The following is an 18,089-nucleotide window of genomic DNA, read 5'->3' as shown; positions in this document are numbered from 1 at the left end:
TTAAATTAACAAAAAAAAAATGCATATAGCAAAGGATAGTTTCAATCTGCCTACCGCTGGGTTATGGGCCCAGCATGCTTCCATTGCTGTACTCTGCTGCACATGTAAGTGCAAGAGATCCTGAAGCACTCAGTCATCATGGGAAAGTACCAATGTGTTTCTTCGTTGGTTGATGGAAGAAACATCTTACAAAAACTCTCCAGATTATTGACTTTTTAAAGTTTTTCTAGGAAACGTTCTAGATGTATGCTTATTAGCCTTTGTCAGTACGCACTTTTTACAAAGTGTCTCTGTGGCGCAATCGGTTAGTGTGTCTGGTTACTAACCAAAAGGTTGGTGGTTCAATCCCACCCAGGGACGTAATTGACCTTGTTATCAGATTTTGGTGATCTTTAAGTAGACAAGTCAAAATTTCAACCCCCCCTCTTATGGTGTAGGGTACCTGGCCTTCTCTGATGTAATCAGAGTTAGATTTGATTCAGTGATTTTATAAAAACAGCTAGGAAGCACAATTTAGCAGTGGGTTACAGAGAAAAAGAAATATGCTGGCAAAAAAATCCAATTGAGTGATTAAACAGCTCTTCATTTTCTGGCTTTATTTTTATGCTAACAAATTTGTTCTCTGAAAAGTGTCCACAAAGCCAAGTCTCTGATTAACACCTTTGTAAGGATGGTTTTTCACCTATTACTAAATTAAACTTGCTTCATTGGAAAGGCAGCAAGATGCATCCTCATTTCAATGTCTACTGAAATAATACAGGTTGACACCAGGAAACATTAACGCCACGTGGAAGTGTGTTTAATGTGAAAACAAGGTGATATCTAATTAGCACACAGGTAAGGAATTAAGAAAATCTTTATTTAAGGGTGAAAATGTTTCTCACAAAATCGTTGCCCCAATGCATCATTGAAATTCAAGCTGGAAAGATGATTTTAATATATCACTTGTACATTTTGTATTGCTCTTCTGGTGACAATGTAGTTTGTTTTTGTCAATTACCATTTTAATAATAGGGTAAAGAAAATTAAGTGGATTTTTAAAAGAAAACAATACTTTCAATATACTATTAAAACAAATTAAAATGGTAAAAGTTATTGTACTTTAATGAAAAATAAAAGAGCAAAAATATCAATCCCAGTTTTGGATTACTTTAATTAACAAAAAAAATGCATATAGCAGAGGATAGTTTTAATCTGCCTACCTCTGGGTTATGGGCCCAGCATGCTTCCATTGCAGTACTCTGCTTCACATGTAAGTGCAAGAGATCCTGAAGCACTCACTCATCATGGGAAAGTACCAATGTGTTTCTTCGTTGGTGGATGGAAGAAACATCTTACAAAAACTCTCCAGATTATTGACTTTTTAAAGTTTTTCTAGGAAACGTTCTAGATTAATGCTTATTAGCCTTTGTCAGTATGTACTTTTTGCAAAGTGTCTCTGTGGCGCAATCGGTTAGTGTGTCTGGCTACTAACCAAAAGGTTGGTGGTTCAATCCCACCCAGGGACATGATTGACATTATGATCAGGTTTTGGTGATATTTAAGTAGACAAGTCAAAATTTCAAACCCCCTCTTTTGGTGTAGGGTACCTGGCCTTCTCTGATGTAATCGGAGTTAGATTTGATTCAGTGATTTTATAAAAAACAGCTAGGAAGCACAATTTAGCAATGGGTTGCAGAGAAAAAAATATGCTGGTAGAAAAATCCAATTGAGTGATTAAACAGCTCTTCATTTTCTGCCTTTATTTTTATGCTAACAAATTTGTTCTCTGAAAAGTGTCCACAAAGCCAAGTCTCTGATTAACACCTTTGTAAGGATGGTTTTTCACCTATTACTAAATTAAACTTGCTTCATTGGAAAGGCAGCAAGATGCATCCTCATTTCAATGTCTACTGAAATAATACAGGTTGACACCAGGAAACATTAACACCACTGCATCCTTGCTGCTTTCTCATGTAGAAGTCTGTTTTATGTGAAAACAAGGTGACATGTAATTAGCACACAGGTAAGGAATTAAGAAAATCTTTATTTAAGGGTGAAGATGTTTCTCACAAAATCGTTGCCCCAATGCATCATTGAAATTCAAGCTGGAAAGATGATTTTAATATATCACTTGTACATTTTGTATTGCTCTTCTGGTGACAATGTAGTTTGTTTTTGTCAATTACCCTTTTAATAATAGGGTAAAGAAAATTAAGTGGATTTTTTAAAGAAAACTATACTGTCAATATACTATTAAAACAAATTAAAATGGTAAAAGTTATTGTACTTTAAGTAAAAATAAAAGAGCAAAAATATCAATCCCAGTTTTGATTACTTAAATTAACAAAAAAAAATGCATATAGCAAAGGATAGTTTCAATTAGAGATGAGCGCCTGAAATTTTTCAGGTTTTGTGTTTTGGTTTTGGGTTCGGTTCCGCGGCCGTGTTTTGGGTTCGACCGCGTTTTGGCAAAACCTCACCGAATTTTTTTTGTCGGATTCGGGTGTGTTTTGGATTCGGGTGTTTTTTTCAAAAAACCCTAAAAAACAGCTTAAATCATAGAATTTGGGGGTCATTTTGATCCCATATTATTATTAACCTCAAAAACCATAATTTCCACTCATTTTCAGTCTATTCTGAATACCTCACACCTCACAATATTATTTTTAGTCCTAAAATTTGCACCAAGGTCGCTGGATGACTAAGCTAAGCGACACTAGTGGCCGACACAAACACCTGGCCCATCTAGGAGTGGCACTGCAGTGTCACGCAGGATGTCCCTTCCAAAAAACCCTCCCCAATCAGCACATGATGCAAAGAAAAAAAGAGGCGCAATGAGGTAGCTGACTGTGTGAGTAAGATAAGCGACCCTAGTGGCCGACACAAACACCGGGCCCATTTAGGAGTGGCACTGCAGTGTCACGCAGGATGTCCCTTCCAAAAAACCCTCCCCAATCAGCACATGACGCAAAGAAAAAAAGAGGCGCAATGAGGTAGCTGACTGTGTGAGTAAGATTAGCGACCCTAGTGGCCGACACAAACACCGGGCCCATTTAGGAGTGGCACTGCAGTGTCACGCAGGATGTCCCTTCCAAAAAACCCTCCCCAATCAGCACATGACGCAAAGAAAAAAAGAGGCGCAATGAGGTAGCTGACTGTGTGAGTAAGATTAGCGACCCTAGTGGCCGACACAAACACCGGGCCCATTTAGGAGTGGCACTGCAGTGTCACGCAGGATGTCCCTTCCAAAAAACCCTCCCCAATCAGCACATGACGCAAAGAAAAAAAGAGGCGCAATGAGGTAGCTGACTGTGTGAGTAAGATTAGCGACCCTAGTGGCCGACACAAACACCGGGCCCATTTAGGAGTGGCACTGCAGTGTCACGCAGGATGTCCCTTCCAAAAAACCCTCCCCAATCAGCACATGACGCAAAGAAAAAAAGAGGCGCAATGAGGTAGCTGACTGTGTGAGTAAGATTAGCGACCCTAGTGGCCGACACAAACACCGGGCCCATTTAGGAGTGGCACTGCAGTGTCACGCAGGATGTCCCTTCCAAAAAAACCCTCCCCAATCAGCACATGACGCAAAGAAAAAAAGAGGCGCAATGAGGTAGCTTACTGTGTGAGTAAGATTAGCGACCCTAGTGGCCGACACAAACACCGGGCCCATTTAGGAGTGGCACTGCAGTGTCACGCAGGATGTCCCTTCCAAAAAACCCTCCCCAATCAGCACATGACGCAAAGAAAAAAAGAGGCGCAATGAGGTAGCTGACTGTGTGAGTAAGATTAGCGACCCTAGTGGCCGACACAAACACCGGGCCCATTTAGGAGTGGCACTGCAGTGTCACGCAGGATGTCCCTTCCAAAAAACCCTCCCCAATCAGCACATGACGCAAAGAAAAAAAGAGGCGCAATGAGGTAGCTGACTGTGTGAGTAAGATTAGCGACCCTAGTGGCCGACACAAACACCGGGCCCATTTAGGAGTGGCACTGCAGTGTCACGCAGGATGTCCCTTCCAAAAAACCCTCCCCAAACAGCACATGACGCAAAGAAAAATAAAAGAAAAAAGAGGTGCAAGATGGAATTGTCCTTGGGCCCTCCCACCCACCCTTATGTTGTATAAACAAAACAGGACATGCACACTTTAACCAACCCATCATTTCAGTGACAGGGTCTGCCACACGACTGTGACTGATATGACGGGTTGGTTTGGACCCCCCCCCAAAAAAGAAGCAATTAATCTCTCCTTGCACAAACTGGCTCTACAGAGGCAAGATGTCCACCTCATCATCACCCTCCGATATATCACCGTGTACATCCCCCTCCTCACAGATTATCAATTCGTCCCCACTGGAATCCACCATCTCAGCTCCCTGTGTACTTTGTGGAGGCAATTGCTGCTGGTCAATGTCTCCGCGGAGGAATTGATTATAATTCATTTTAATGAACATCATCTTCTCCACATTTTCTGGATGTAACCTCGTACGCCGATTGCTGACAAGGTGAGCGGCGGCACTAAACACTCTTTCGGAGTACACACTTGTGGGAGGGCAACTTAGGTAGAATAAAGCCAGTTTGTGCAATGGCCTCCAAATTGCCTCTTTTTCCTGCCAGTATAAGTATGGACTGTGTGACGTGCCTACTTGGATGCGGTCACTCATATAATCCTCCACCATTCTTTCAATGGTGAGAGAATCATATGCAGTGACAGTAGACGACATGTCCGTAATCGTTGTCAGGTCCTTCAGTCCGGACCAGATGTCAGCATCAGCAGTCGCTCCAGACTGCCCTGCATCACCGCCAGCGGGTGGGCTCGGAATTCTGAGCCTTTTCCTCGCACCCCCAGTTGCGGGAGAATGTGAAGGAGGAGATGTTGACAGGTCGCGTTCCGCTTGACTTGACAATTTTCTCACCAGCAGGTCTTTCAACCCCAGTAGACTTGTGTCTGCCGGAAAGAGAGATCCAAGGTAGGCTTTAAATCTAGGATCGAGCACGGTGGCCAAAATGTAGTGCTCTGATTTCAACAGATTGACCACCCGTGAATCCTTGTTAAGCGAATTAAGGGCTCCATCCACAAGTCCCACATGCCTAGCGGAATCGCTCCGTGTTAGCTCCTCCTTCAATGTCTCCAGCTTCTTCTGCAAAAGCCTGATGAGGGGAATGACCTGACTCAGGCTGGCAGTGTCTGAACTGACTTCACGTGTGGCAAGTTCAAAGGGCATCAGAACCTTGCACAACGTTGAAATCATTCTCCACTGCGCTTGAGACAGGTGCATTCCACCTCCTATATCGTGCTCAATTGTATAGGCTTGAATGGCCTTTTGCTGCTCCTCCAACCTCTGAAGCATATAGAGGGTTGAATTCCACCTCGTTACCACTTCTTGCTTCAGATGATGGCAGGGCAGGTTCAGTAGTTTTTGGTGGTGCTCCAGTCTTCTGTACGTGGTGTCTGTACGCCGAAAGTGTCCCGCAATTTTTCTGGCCACCGACAGCATCTCTTGCACGCCCCTGTCGTTTTTTAAATAATTCTGCACCACCAAATTCAAGGTATGTGCAAAACATGGGACGTGCTGGAATTTGCCCATATTTAATGCACACACAATATTGCTGGCGTTGTCCGATGCCACAAATCCACAGGAGAGTCCAATTGGGGTAAGCCATTCCGCGATGATCTTTCTCAGTTGCCGTAAGAGGTTTTCAGCTGTGTGCGTATTCTGGAAACCGGTGATACAAAGCGTAGCCTGCCTAGGAAAGAGTTGGCGTTTGCGAGATGCTGCTACTGGTGCCGCCGCTGCTGTTCTTGCGGCGGGAGTCCATACATCTACCCAGTGGGCTGTCACAGTCATATAGTCCTGACCCTGCCCTGCTCCACTTGTCCACATGTCCGTGGTTAAGTGGACATTGGGTACAACTGCATTTTTTAGGACACTGGTGAGTCTTTTTCTGAGGTCTGTGTAAATTTTCGGTATCGCCTGCCTAGAGAAGTGGAACCTAGATGGTATTTGGTAACGGGGGCACACTGCCTCAATAAATTGTCTAGTTCCCTGTGAACTAACGGCGGATACCGGACGCACGTCTAACACCAACATAGTTGTCAAGGCCTCAGTTATCCGCTTTGCAGCAGGATGACTGCTGTGATATTTCATCTTCCTCGCAAAGGACTGTTGAACAGTCAATTGCTTACTGGAAGTAGTACAAGTGGGCTTACGACTTCCCCTCTGGGATGACCATCGACTCCCAGCAGCAACAACAGCAACGCCAGCAGCAGTAGGCGTTACACGCAAGGATGCATCGGAGGAATCCCAGGCAGGAGAGGACTCGTCAGAATTGCCAGTGACATGGCCTGCAGGACTATTGGCATTCCTGGGGAAGGAGGAAATTGACACTGAGGGAGTTGGTGGGGTGGTTTGCGTGAGCTTGGTTACAAGAGGAAGGGATTTACTGGTCAGTGGACTGCTTCCGCTGTCACCCAAAGTTTTTGAACTTGTCACTGACTTATTATGAATGCGCTGCAGGTGACGTATAAGGGAGGATGTTCCGAGGTGGTTAACGTCCTTACCCCTACTTATTACAGCTTGACAAAGGGAACACACGGCTTGACACCTGTTGTCCGCATTTCTGTTAAAATAGTTCCACACCGAAGAGCTGATTTTTTTGGTATTTTCACCAGGCATGTCAACGGCCATATTCCTCCCACGGACAACAGGTGTCTCCCCGGGTGCCTGACTTAAACAAAACACCTCACCATCAGAATCCTCCTGGTCAATTTCCTGCCCAGCGCCAGCAACACCCATATCCTCCTCATCCTAGTGTACTTCAACACTGACATCTTCAATCTGACTATCAGGAACTGGACTGCGGGTGCTCCTTCCAGCACTTGCAGGGGGCGTGCAAATGGTGGAAGGCGCATGCTCTTCACGTCCAGTGTTGGGAAGGTCAGGCATCGCAACCGACACAATTGGACTCTCCTTGTGGATTTGGGATTTCGAAGAACGCACAGTTCTTTGCGGTGCTACTGCTTTTGCCAGCTTGAGTCTTTTCATTTTTCTAGCGAGAGGCTGAGTGCCTCCATCCTCATGTGAAGCTGAACCACTAGCCATGAACATAGGCCAGGGCCTCAGCCGTTCCTTGCCACTCCGTGTGGTAAATGGCATATTGGCAAGTTTACGCTTCTCCTCCGACAATTTTATTTTAGGTTTTGGAGTCCTTTTTTTACTGATATTTGGTGTTTTGGATTTGACATGCTCTGTACTATGACATTGGGCATCGGCCTTGGCAGACGACGTTGCTGGCATTTCATCGTCTCGGCCATGACTAGTGGCAGCAGCTTCAGCACGAGGTGGAAGTGGATCTTGATCTTTCCCTAATTTTGGAACCTCAACATTTTTGTTCTCCATATTTTAATAGGCACAACTAAAAGGCACCTCAGGTAAACAATGGAGATGGATGGATACTAGTATACAATTATGGACGGACTGCCGAGTGCCGACACAGAGGTAGCTACAGCCGTGAACTACCGTACTGTGTCTGCTGCTAATATAGACTGGTTGATAAAGAGATGTCGTAGTATGTATGTATGAAGAAGAAAGAAAAAAAAACCACGGTTAGGTGGTATACAATTATGGACGGACTGCCGAGTGCCGACACAGAGGTAGCCACAGCCGTGAACTACCGTACTGTACTGTGTCTGCTGCTAATATAGACTGGTTGATAAAGAGATGTCGTAGTATGTATGTATAAAGAAGAAAGAAAAAAAAACCACGGTTAGGTGGTATACAATTATGGACGGACTGCCGAGTGCCGACACAGAGGTAGCCACAGCCGTGAACTACCGTACTGTACTGTGTCTGCTGCTAATATAGACTGGTTGATAAAGAGATGTCGTAGTATGTATGTATGAAGAAGAAAGAAAAAAAAAACACGGTTAGGTGGTATACAATTATGGACGGACTGCCGAGTGCCGACACAGAGGTAGCCACAGCCGTGAACTACCGTACTGTACTGTGTCTGCTGCTAATATAGACTGGTTGATAAAGAGATGTCGTAGTATGTATGTATGAAGAAGAAAGAAAAAAAAACCACGGTTAGGTGGTATACAATTATGGACGGACTGCCGAGTGCCGACACAGAGGTAGCCACAGCCGTGAACTACCGTACTGTACTGTGTCTGCTGCTAATATAGACTGGTTGATAAAGAGATGTCGTAGTATGTATGTATAAAGAAGAAAGAAAAAAAAACCACGGTTAGGTGGTATACAATTATGGACGGACTGCCGAGTGCCGACACAGAGGTAGCCACAGCCGTGAACTACCGTACTGTACTGTGTCTGCTGCTAATATAGACTGGTTGATATAGAGATGTCGTAGTATGTATGTATGAAGAAGAAAGAAAAAAAAACCACGGTTAGGTGGTATACAATTATGGACGGACTGCCGAGTGCCGACACAGAGGTAGCCACAGCCGTGAACTACCGTACTGTACTGTGTCTGCTGCTAATATAGACTGGTTGATAAAGAGATGTCGTAGTATGTATGTATGAAGAAGAAAGAAAAAAAAACCACGGTTAGGTGGTATACAATTATGGACGGACTGCCGAGTGCCGACACAGAGGTAGCCACAGCCGTTAACTACCGTACTGTACTGTGTCTGCTGCTAATATAGACTGGTTGATAAAGAGATGTAGTAGTATGTATGTATAAAGAAGAAAGAAAAAAAAAACCACGGGTAGGTGGTATACAATTATGGATGGACTGCCGAGTGCCGACACAGAGGTAGCTACAGCCGTGAACTACCGTACTGTGTCTGCTGCGACTGGATGATAAATAATGATATAAAAAATATATATATATCACTACTGCAGCCGGACAGGTATATATATTATATAATGACGGACCTGCTGGACACTGTCTGTCAGCAGAATGAGTTTTTTATTGAATAAAAAAAAAAACACCACACAAGTGAAGTCACACGACGAGTGTTTAACTTTTTCAGGCAATCACAATATAGTATACTACTAACTATACTGGTGGTCAGTGTGGTCAGGTCACTGGTCAGTCACACTGGCAGTGGCACTCCTGCAGCAAAAGTGTGCACTGTTTAATTTTAATATAATATGTACTCCTGGCTCCTGCTATAACCTATAACTGGCACTGCAGTGCTCCCCAGTCTCCCCCACAATTATAAGCTGTGTGAGCTGAGCACAGTCAGATATATAATATATATATACATAGATGATGCAGCACACTGGGCTGAGCAGTGCACACAGATATGGTATGTGACTGTCTTGTACTCCTGGCTCCTGCTATAACCTATAACTGGCACTGCAGTGCTCCCCAGTCTCCCCCACAATTATAAGCTGTGTGAGCTGAGCACAGTCAGATATATATACATAGATGATGCAGGCATGCAGCACACTGGGCTGAGCAGTGCACACAGATATGGTATGTGACTGAGTCACTGTGTGTACCGTTTTTTTCAGGCAGAGAACGGATATATTAAATAAAACAACTGCACTGCTGGTGGTCACTGTGGTCAGTCACTAAACTCTGCACTCTCTTCTACAGTATCAGCCTCAGGTCAATCTCTCTCTCTCTCTCCTAATCTAAATGGAGAGGACGCCAGCCACGTCCTCTCCCTATCAATCTCAATGCACGTGTGAAAATGGCGGCGACGCGCGGCTCCTTATATAGAATCCGAGTCTCGCGAGAATCCGACAGCGTCATGAGGGTGAAAATGTTTCTCACAAAATCGTTGCCCCAATGCATCATTGAAATTCAAGCTGGAAAGATGATTTTAATATATCACTTGTACATTTTGTATTGCTCTTCTGGTGACAATGTAGTTTGTTTTTGTCAATTACCATTTTAATAATAGGGTAAAGAAAATTAAGTGGATTTTTAAAAGAAAACAATACTTTCAATATACTATTAAAACAAATTAAAATGGTAAAAGTTATTGTACTTTAATGAAAAATAAAAGAGCAAAAATATCAATCCCAGTTTTGGATTACTTTAATTAACAAAAAAAATGCATATAGCAGAGGATAGTTTTAATCTGCTTACCTCTGGGTTATGGGCCCAGCATGCTTCCATTGCAATACTCTGCTGCACATGTAAGTGCAAGAGATCCTGAAGCACTCACTCATCATGGGAAAGTACCAATGTGTTTCTTCGTTGGTGGATGGAAGAAACATCTTACAAAATCTCTCCAGATTATTGACTTTTTAAAGTTTTTCTAGGAAACGTTTTAGATGAATGCTTATTAGCCTTTGTCAGTATGTACTTTTGCAAAGTGTCTCTGTGGCGCAATCAGTTAGTGTGTACGGCTATAAACCAAAAGGTTGGTGGTTCAATCCCACCCAGGGACGTAATTGACCTTGTTATCAGATTTTGGTGATCTTTAAGTAGACAAGTCAAAATTTCAAATCCCCTCTTATGGTGTAGGGTACCTGGCCTTCTCTGATGTAATCAGAGTTAGATTTGATTCAGTGATTTTATAAAAACAGCTAGGAAGCACAATTTAGCAATGGGTTGCAGAGAAAAAAAATATGCTGGCAGAAAAATCCAATTGAGTGATTAAACAGCTCTTCATTTTCAGCCTTTATTTTTATGCTAACAAATTTGTTCTCTAAAAAGTGTCCACAAAGCCAAGTCTCTGATTAACACCTTTGTAGGGATGGTTTTTCACCTATAACTAAATTAAACTTGCTTCATTGGAAAGGCAGCAAGATGCATCCTCATTTCAATGTCTACAGAAATAATACAGGTTGACACCAGGAAACATTAACGCCACTGCATCCTTGCTGCTTTCTCATGAAGAAGTCTGTTTAATGTGAAAACAAGGTGATATCTAATTAGCACACAGGTAAGGAATTAAGAAAATCTTTATTTAAGGGTGAAGATGTTTCTCACAAAATCGTTGCCCCAATGCATCATTGAAATTCAAGCAGGAAAGATGATTTTAATATATCACTTGTACATTTTGTATTGCTCTTCTGGTGACAATGTAGTTTGTTTTTGTCAATTACCCTTTTAATAATAGGGTAAAGAAAATTAAGTGGATTTTTTAAAGAAAACTATACTGTCAATATACTATTAAAACAAATTAAAATGGTAAAAGTTATTGTACTTTAAGTAAAAATAAAAGAGCAAAAATATCAATCCCAGTTTTGATTACTTAAATTAACAAAAAAAAATGCATATAGCAAAGGATAGTTTCAATCTGCCTACCTCTGGGTTATGGGCCCAGCATGCTTCCATTGCAGTACTCTGCTGCACATGTAAGTGCAAGAGATCCTGAAGCACTCAGTCATCATGGGAAAGTACCAATGTGTTTCTTCGTTGGTTGATGGAAGAAACATCTTACAAAAACTCTCCAGATTATTGACTTTTTAAAGTTTTTCTAGGAAACGTTCTAGATGTATGCTTATTAGACTTTGTCAGTATGTACTTTTTGCAAAGTGTCTCTGTAGCGCAATCGGTTAGTGTGTCCGGCTACTAACCAAAAGGTTGGTGGTTCAATTCCAACCAGGGACGTAATTGACCTTGTTATCAGATTTTGGTGATCTTTAAGTAGACAAGTCAAAATTTCAAACCCCCTGTTATGGTGTAGGGTACCTGGCCTTCTCTGATGTAATCAGAGTTAGATTTGATTCAGTGATTTTATAAAAACAGCTAGGAAGCACACTTTAGCAGTGGGTTGCAGAGAAAAAGAAATATGCTGGCAAAAAAAATCCAATTGAGTGATTAAACAGCTCTTCATTTTCTGGCTTTATTTTTATGCTAACAAATTTGTTCTTTGAAAAGTGTCCACAAAGCCAAGTCTCTGATTAACACCTTTGTAGGGATGGTTTTTCACCTATTACTAAATTAAACTTGCTTCATTGGAAAGGCAGCAAGATACATCCTCATTTCAATGTGTACTGAAATAATACAGAATGACACCAGGAAACATTAACGCCACTGTGTCCTTGCTGCTTTCTCATGTGGAAGTCTGTTTAATGTGAAAACAAGGTGATATCTAATTAGCACACAGGTAAGGAATTAAGAAAATCTTTATTTAAGGGTGAAGATGTTTCTCACAAAATCGTTGCCCCAATGCATCATTGAAATTCAAGCTGGAAAGATGATTTTAATATATCACTTGTACATTTTGTATTGCTCTTCTGGTGACAATGTAGTTTGTTTTTGTCAATTACCATTTTAATAATAGGGTAAAGAAAATTAAGTGGATTTTTGAAAGAAAACAATACTGTCAATATACTATTAAAACAAATTAAAATGGTAAAAGTTATTGTACTTTAAGTAAAAATAAAAGAGCCAAAATATCAATCCCAGTTTTGGATTACTTTAATTAACAAAAAAAAATGCATATAGCAGAGGATAGTTTCAATCTGCCTACCGCTGGGTTATGGGCCCAGCATGCTTCCATTGCTGTACTCTGCTGCACATGTAAGTGCAAGAGATCCTGAAGCACTCACTCATCATGGGAAAGTACCAATGTGTTTCTTCGTTGATTGATGGAAGAAACATCTTACAAAAACTCTCCAGATTATTGACTTTTTAAAGTTTTTCTAGGAAACGTTCTAGATGTATGCTTATTAGCCTTTGTCAGTATGTACTTTTTACAAAGTGTCTCTGTGGCGCAATCGGTTAGTGTGTCTGGCTACTAACCGAAAGGTTGGTGGTTCAATCCCAACCAGGGACGTAATTGACATTGTTATCAGATTTTGGTGATCTTTAAGTAGACAAGTCAAAATTTCAAACTCCCTGTTATGGTGTAGGGTACCTGGCCTTCTCTGATGTAATCAGAGTTAGATTTGATTCAGTGATTTTATAAAAACAGATAGGAAGCACAATTTAGCAGTGGGTTGCAGAGAAAAAGAAATATGCTGGCAAAAAAAAACCAATTGAGTGATTTAAACAGCTCTTCATTTTCTGGCTTTATTTTTATGCTAACAAATTTGTTCTCTGAAAAGTGTCCACAAAGCCAAGTCTCTGATTAACACCTTTGTAGGGATGGTTTTTCACCTATTACTAAATTAAACTTGCTTCATTGGAAAGGCAGCAAGATGCATCTTCATTTCAATGTCTACTGAAATAATACAGGTTGACACCAGGAAACATTACCGCCACTGCATCCTTGCTGCTTTCTCATGTAGAAGTCTGTTTAATGTGAAAACAAGGTGATATCTAATTAGCACACAGGTAAGGGATTAAGAAAATCTTTATTTAAGGGTGAAAATGTTTCTCACAAAATCGTTGCCCCAATGCATCATTGAAATTCAAGCTGGAAAGATGATTTTAATATATCACTTGTACATTTTGTATTGCTCTTCTGGTGACAATGTAGTTTGTTTTTGTCAATTACCATTTTATTAATAGGGTAAAGAAAATTAAGTGGATTTTTTAAAGAAAACTATACTGTCAATATACTATTAAAACAAATTTAAATGGTAAAAGTTATTGTACTTTAAGTAAAAATAAAAGAGCCAAAATATCAATCCCAGTTTTGGATTACTTTAATTAACAAAAAAAAATGCATATAGCAGAGGATAGTTTCAATCTGCCTACCGCTGGGTTATGGGCCCAGCATGCTTCCATTGCTGTACTCTGCTGCACATGTAAGTGCAAGAGATCCTGAAGCACTCACTCATCATGGGAAAGTACCAATGTGTTTCTTCGTTGGTTGACGGAAGAAACATCTTACAAAAACTCTCCAGATTATTGACTTTTTAAAGTTTTTCTAGGAAACGTTTTAGATGAATGCTTATTAGCCTTTGTCAGTATAGACTTTTGCAAAGTGTCTCTGTGGCGCAATTGGTTAGTGTGTACGGCTATAAACCAAAAGGTTGGTGGTTCAATCCCACCCAGGGACGTAATTGACCTTGTTATCAGATTTTGGTGATCTTTAAGTAGACAAGTCAAAATTTCAAACCCCCTCTTATGGTGTAGGGTACCTGGCCTTCTCTGATGTAATCAAAGTTAGATTTGATTCAGTGATTTTATAAAAACAGCTAGGAAGCACAATTTAGCAGTGGGTTGCAGAGAAAAAGAAATATGCTGGTAAAAAAATCCAATTGAGTGATTAAACAGCTCTTAATTTTCTGGCTTTATTTTTATGCTAACAAATTTGTTCTCTGAAAAGTGTCCACAAAGCCAAGTCTCTGATTAACACCTTTGTAGGGATGGTTTTTCACCTATTACTAAATTAAATTTGCTTCATTGGAAAGGCAGCAAGATGCATCCTCATTTCAATGTCTACTTAAATAATACGGGTTGACACCAGGAAACATTAACGCCACTGCATCCTTGCTGCTTTCTCATGTGGAAGTCTGTTTAATGTGAAAACAAGGTGATATCTAATTAGCACACAGGTAAGGAATTAAGAAAATCTTTATTTAAGGGTGAAAATGTTTCTCACAAAATCGTTGCCCCAATGCATCATTGAAATTCAAGCTGGAAAGATGATTTTAATATATCACTTGTACATTTTGTATTGCTCTTCTGGTGACAATGTAGTTTGTTTTTGTCAATTACCATTTTAATAATAGGGTAAAGAAAATTAAGTGGATTTTTAAAAGAAAACAATACTTTCAATATACTATTAAAACAAATTAAAATGGTAAAAGTTATTGTACTTTATGTAAAAATAAAAGAGCAAAAATATCAATCCCAGTTTTGATTACTTAAATCAACAACAAAAAATGCATATAGCAAAGGATAGTTTCAATCTGCCTACCTCTGGGTTATGGGCCCAGCATGCTTCCATTGCAGTACTCTGCTGCACATGTAAGTGCAAGAGATCCTGAAGCACTCACTCATCATGGGAAAGTACCAATGTGTTTCTTCGTTGGTTGATGGAAGAAACATCTTACAAAAACTCTCCAGATTATTGACTTTTTAAAGTTTTTCTAGGAAACGTTCTAGATGTATGCTTATTAGCCTTTGTCAGTATGTACTTTTAACAAAGTGTCTCTGTGGCGCAATCGGTTAGTGTGTCTGGCTACTAACCGAAAGGTTGGTGGTTCAATCCCACCCAGGGACGTAATTGACATTGTTATCAGATTTTGGTGATCTTTAAGTAGACAAGTCAAAATTTCAAACTCCCTGTTATGGTGTAGGGTACCTGGCCTTCTCTGATGTAATCAGAGTTAGATTTGATTCAGTGATTTTATAAAAACAGATAGGAAGCACAATTTAGCAGTGGGTTGCAGAGAAAAAGAAATATGCTGGCAAAAAAAAACCAATTGAGTGATTTAAACAGCTCTTCATTTTCTGGCTTTATTTTTATGCTAACAAATTTGTTCTCTGAAAAGTGTCCACAAAGCCAAGTCTCTGATTAACACCTTTGTAGGGATGGTTTTTCACCTATTACTAAATTAAACTTGCTTCATTGGAAAGGCAGCAAGATGCATCTTCATTTCAATGTCTACTGAAATAATACAGGTTGACACCAGGAAACATTACCGCCACTGCATCCTTGCTGCTGTCTCATGTAGAAGTCTGTTTAATGTGAAAACAAGGTGATATCTAATTAGCACACAGGTAAGGGATTAAGAAAATCTTTATTTAAGGGTGAAAATGTTTCTCACAAAATCGTTGCCCCAATGCATCATTGAAATTCAAGCTGGAAAGATGATTTTAATATATCACTTGTACATTTTGTATTGCTCTTCTGGTGACAATGTAGTTTGTTTTTGTCAATTACCATTTTATTAATAGGGTAAAGAAAATTAAGTGGATTTTTTAAAGAAAACTATACTGTCAATATACTATTAAAACAAATTTAAATGGTAAAAGTTATTGTACTTTAAGTAAAAATAAAAGAGCCAAAATATCAATCCCAGTTTTGGATTACTTTAATTAACAAAAAAAAATGCATATAGCAGAGGATAGTTTCAATCTGCCTACCGCTGGGTTATGGGCCCAGCATGCTTCCATTGCTGTACTCTGCTGCACATGTAAGTGCAAGAGATCCTGAAGCACTCACTCATCATGGGAAAGTACCAATGTGTTTCTTCGTTGGTTGATGGAAGAAACATCTTACAAAAACTCTCCAGATTATTGACTTTTTAAAGTTTTTCTAGGAAACGTTTTAGATGAATGCTTATTAGCCTTTGTCAGTATAGACTTTTGCAAAGTGTCTCTGTGGCGCAATTGGTTAGTGTGTACGGCTATAAACCAAAAGGTTGGTGGTTCAATCCCACCCAGGGATGTAATTGACCTTGTTATCAGATTTTGGTGATCTTTAAGTAGACAAGTCAAAATTTCAAACCCCCTCTTATGGTGTAGGGTACCTGGCCTTCTCTGATGTAATCAGAGTTAGATTTGATTCAGTGATTTTATAAAAACAGCTAGGAAGCACAATTTAGCAGTGGGTTGCAGAGAAAAAGAAATATGCTGGTAAAAAAATCCAATTGAGTGATTAAACAGCTCTTAATTTTCTGGCTTTATTTTTATGCTAACAAATTTGTTCTCTGAAAAGTGTCCACAAAGCCAAGTCTCTGATTAACACCTTTGTAGGGATGGTTTTTCACCTATTACTAAATTAAACTTGCTTCATTGGAAAGGCAGCAAGAAACACTAGACTAATTGGAGGTGCGCCCTAAAGCAAATTACAATGTTAGGATTAGGGGGTTCGGAAAGACCTCTAGTGTATACTGTCACGATCCGGGTATCTGGACGCCATAACTTACCTTTCAGATGCCTCCTAAGGCTGGCTCAGCGCTCCAGGACCGGATCCCATCTGTTATTCTGATGTCCCCATTCCTGCCTCCTCTCCTGTCACTCTGAGACGCTGTCACAGCGGCACCATGTTACATCTTGAATGGCATCTCCCGCAGCCTCCGCCGCCGTCCCTGAGTTTCTGCATGCAGGATGTCAGAGTGGCGCTTATGTCAGCCGCGGCCTCCGCTGTTGCCCGCGTGGTTCAAATGTGCACTCATCAGTCTGGCGTCTCCTGTTTACTGTTGCCGGCGCCGCCATTGCTGTTAAAGTTCCCACATGGATTATCAAACCAATCTTCCCTCCAAGTGTCTGCATGGGCGCAGCCATGTTGGATTCTGTCACCTGTTCATTTCCACCAATCCGCTGTTTCCATTGTAATCTGCATAATTGCCTAGCCAATCCCTTCCTTGCTGCAGGTATAAGTATTCTGTGCCTGAGCAAGGAAGGCGTCAGTGATTTGGTTGTCAAACCTAGTTCCAGTTTGTCTCTCTCCCGTGGTTGTTTTCCAGGTTCCAGTTACCATCTCCAAACCTCCACTAAAGAGACCCGCTCTAGTCTACCACCTGCGGTGCAGCCTGACTCTCCAGTCCTCTGGGACTCATCTGTTTCCAGTTACAGATTTACCTGCTTCCAGCCTAGCTTCCAGCAGAGATCAGCTCTTCTTAAAGTGCCGGTATCATTTCCGCAGATTACCACTCACCACCGGCACTATTATTTCACCGCTCTCAAACTCCATATATCAATCATATTTCATCGCTCTCAAGCTTCATTTATTATTTGGCTGGTTCCATCCAGCAATCCACTCCGTGCTTACATCAGTCTGGTTTCAGCCAGTACCCACAGCAGCCATTTTATCCACAGCAGCCCAGCTTTTCCTGGAACACCAGCTAGTATGATCCTGGGCTATCTCCATTGCTACAGTCGGGCCTGGTAAGGACTTTCCAACTAGAAGATAATAAGAACTGTCTCATACTACCAGAGCCCTGTGGTCCTTGTCCTCCTGTAGTACCCAGGAACTGTATTATTTCTCTGCTGATTTTATGTTTCTCTTTTATTACTGCTGTGATGCATGGAGTTTGTCAAAATAAACATCATTGACTTTTATCCTGGTTGTCGTGGGCACGCCTTCGGGCAATTCTTCTACATTTAACTTACATGTCCAGGGGTCTGATACAACCTCCCAGGTTCCACTACACCTCAGCCCCTACAACTGAGGCTGCCTCCAGTCAGCTCAGGCCCTCAGTTGTGACATATACACTGTATATACATTTTAAGATAGGAAGGTACAAATTACATATTCACATTGCATCTATGGGCTGGATTCACATGTCCCTTTCCTCCCTCAATCGTGCCCGTCAGCAGCTATTCTATTCTATAT

At 41.0% G+C, this 18,089-nt stretch overlaps 4 non-coding genes across 4 annotated transcripts; all 4 read left to right on the top strand.

The window, feature by feature from the left end:
* Positions 1–286: 286 nt before the first annotated feature.
* On the top strand, positions 287–360 carry TRNAS-ACU (transfer RNA serine (anticodon ACU)). Its single transcript has one exon. It is a non-coding gene; the product is annotated as a tRNA-Ser (tRNA).
* A 1,074-nt stretch (positions 361–1,434) lies between these two features.
* Positions 1,435–1,508, top strand: TRNAS-ACU (transfer RNA serine (anticodon ACU)). Its single transcript has one exon. It is a non-coding gene; the product is annotated as a tRNA-Ser (tRNA).
* Positions 1,509–13,786: 12,278 nt separating this feature from the next.
* Positions 13,787–13,860, top strand: TRNAY-AUA (transfer RNA tyrosine (anticodon AUA)). Its single transcript has one exon. It is a non-coding gene; the product is annotated as a tRNA-Tyr (tRNA).
* Positions 13,861–14,955: 1,095 nt separating this feature from the next.
* Positions 14,956–15,029, top strand: TRNAS-ACU (transfer RNA serine (anticodon ACU)). Its single transcript has one exon. It is a non-coding gene; the product is annotated as a tRNA-Ser (tRNA).
* Positions 15,030–18,089: the final 3,060 nt, after the last annotated feature.

The sequence above is a fragment of the Pseudophryne corroboree genome, unplaced genomic scaffold (assembly GCF_028390025.1).
Source record: "Pseudophryne corroboree isolate aPseCor3 unplaced genomic scaffold, aPseCor3.hap2 scaffold_1128, whole genome shotgun sequence".
Taxonomy (NCBI): domain Eukaryota; kingdom Metazoa; phylum Chordata; class Amphibia; order Anura; family Myobatrachidae; genus Pseudophryne; species Pseudophryne corroboree.
This window is presented reverse-complemented; position numbering and strand designations above follow the sequence as displayed.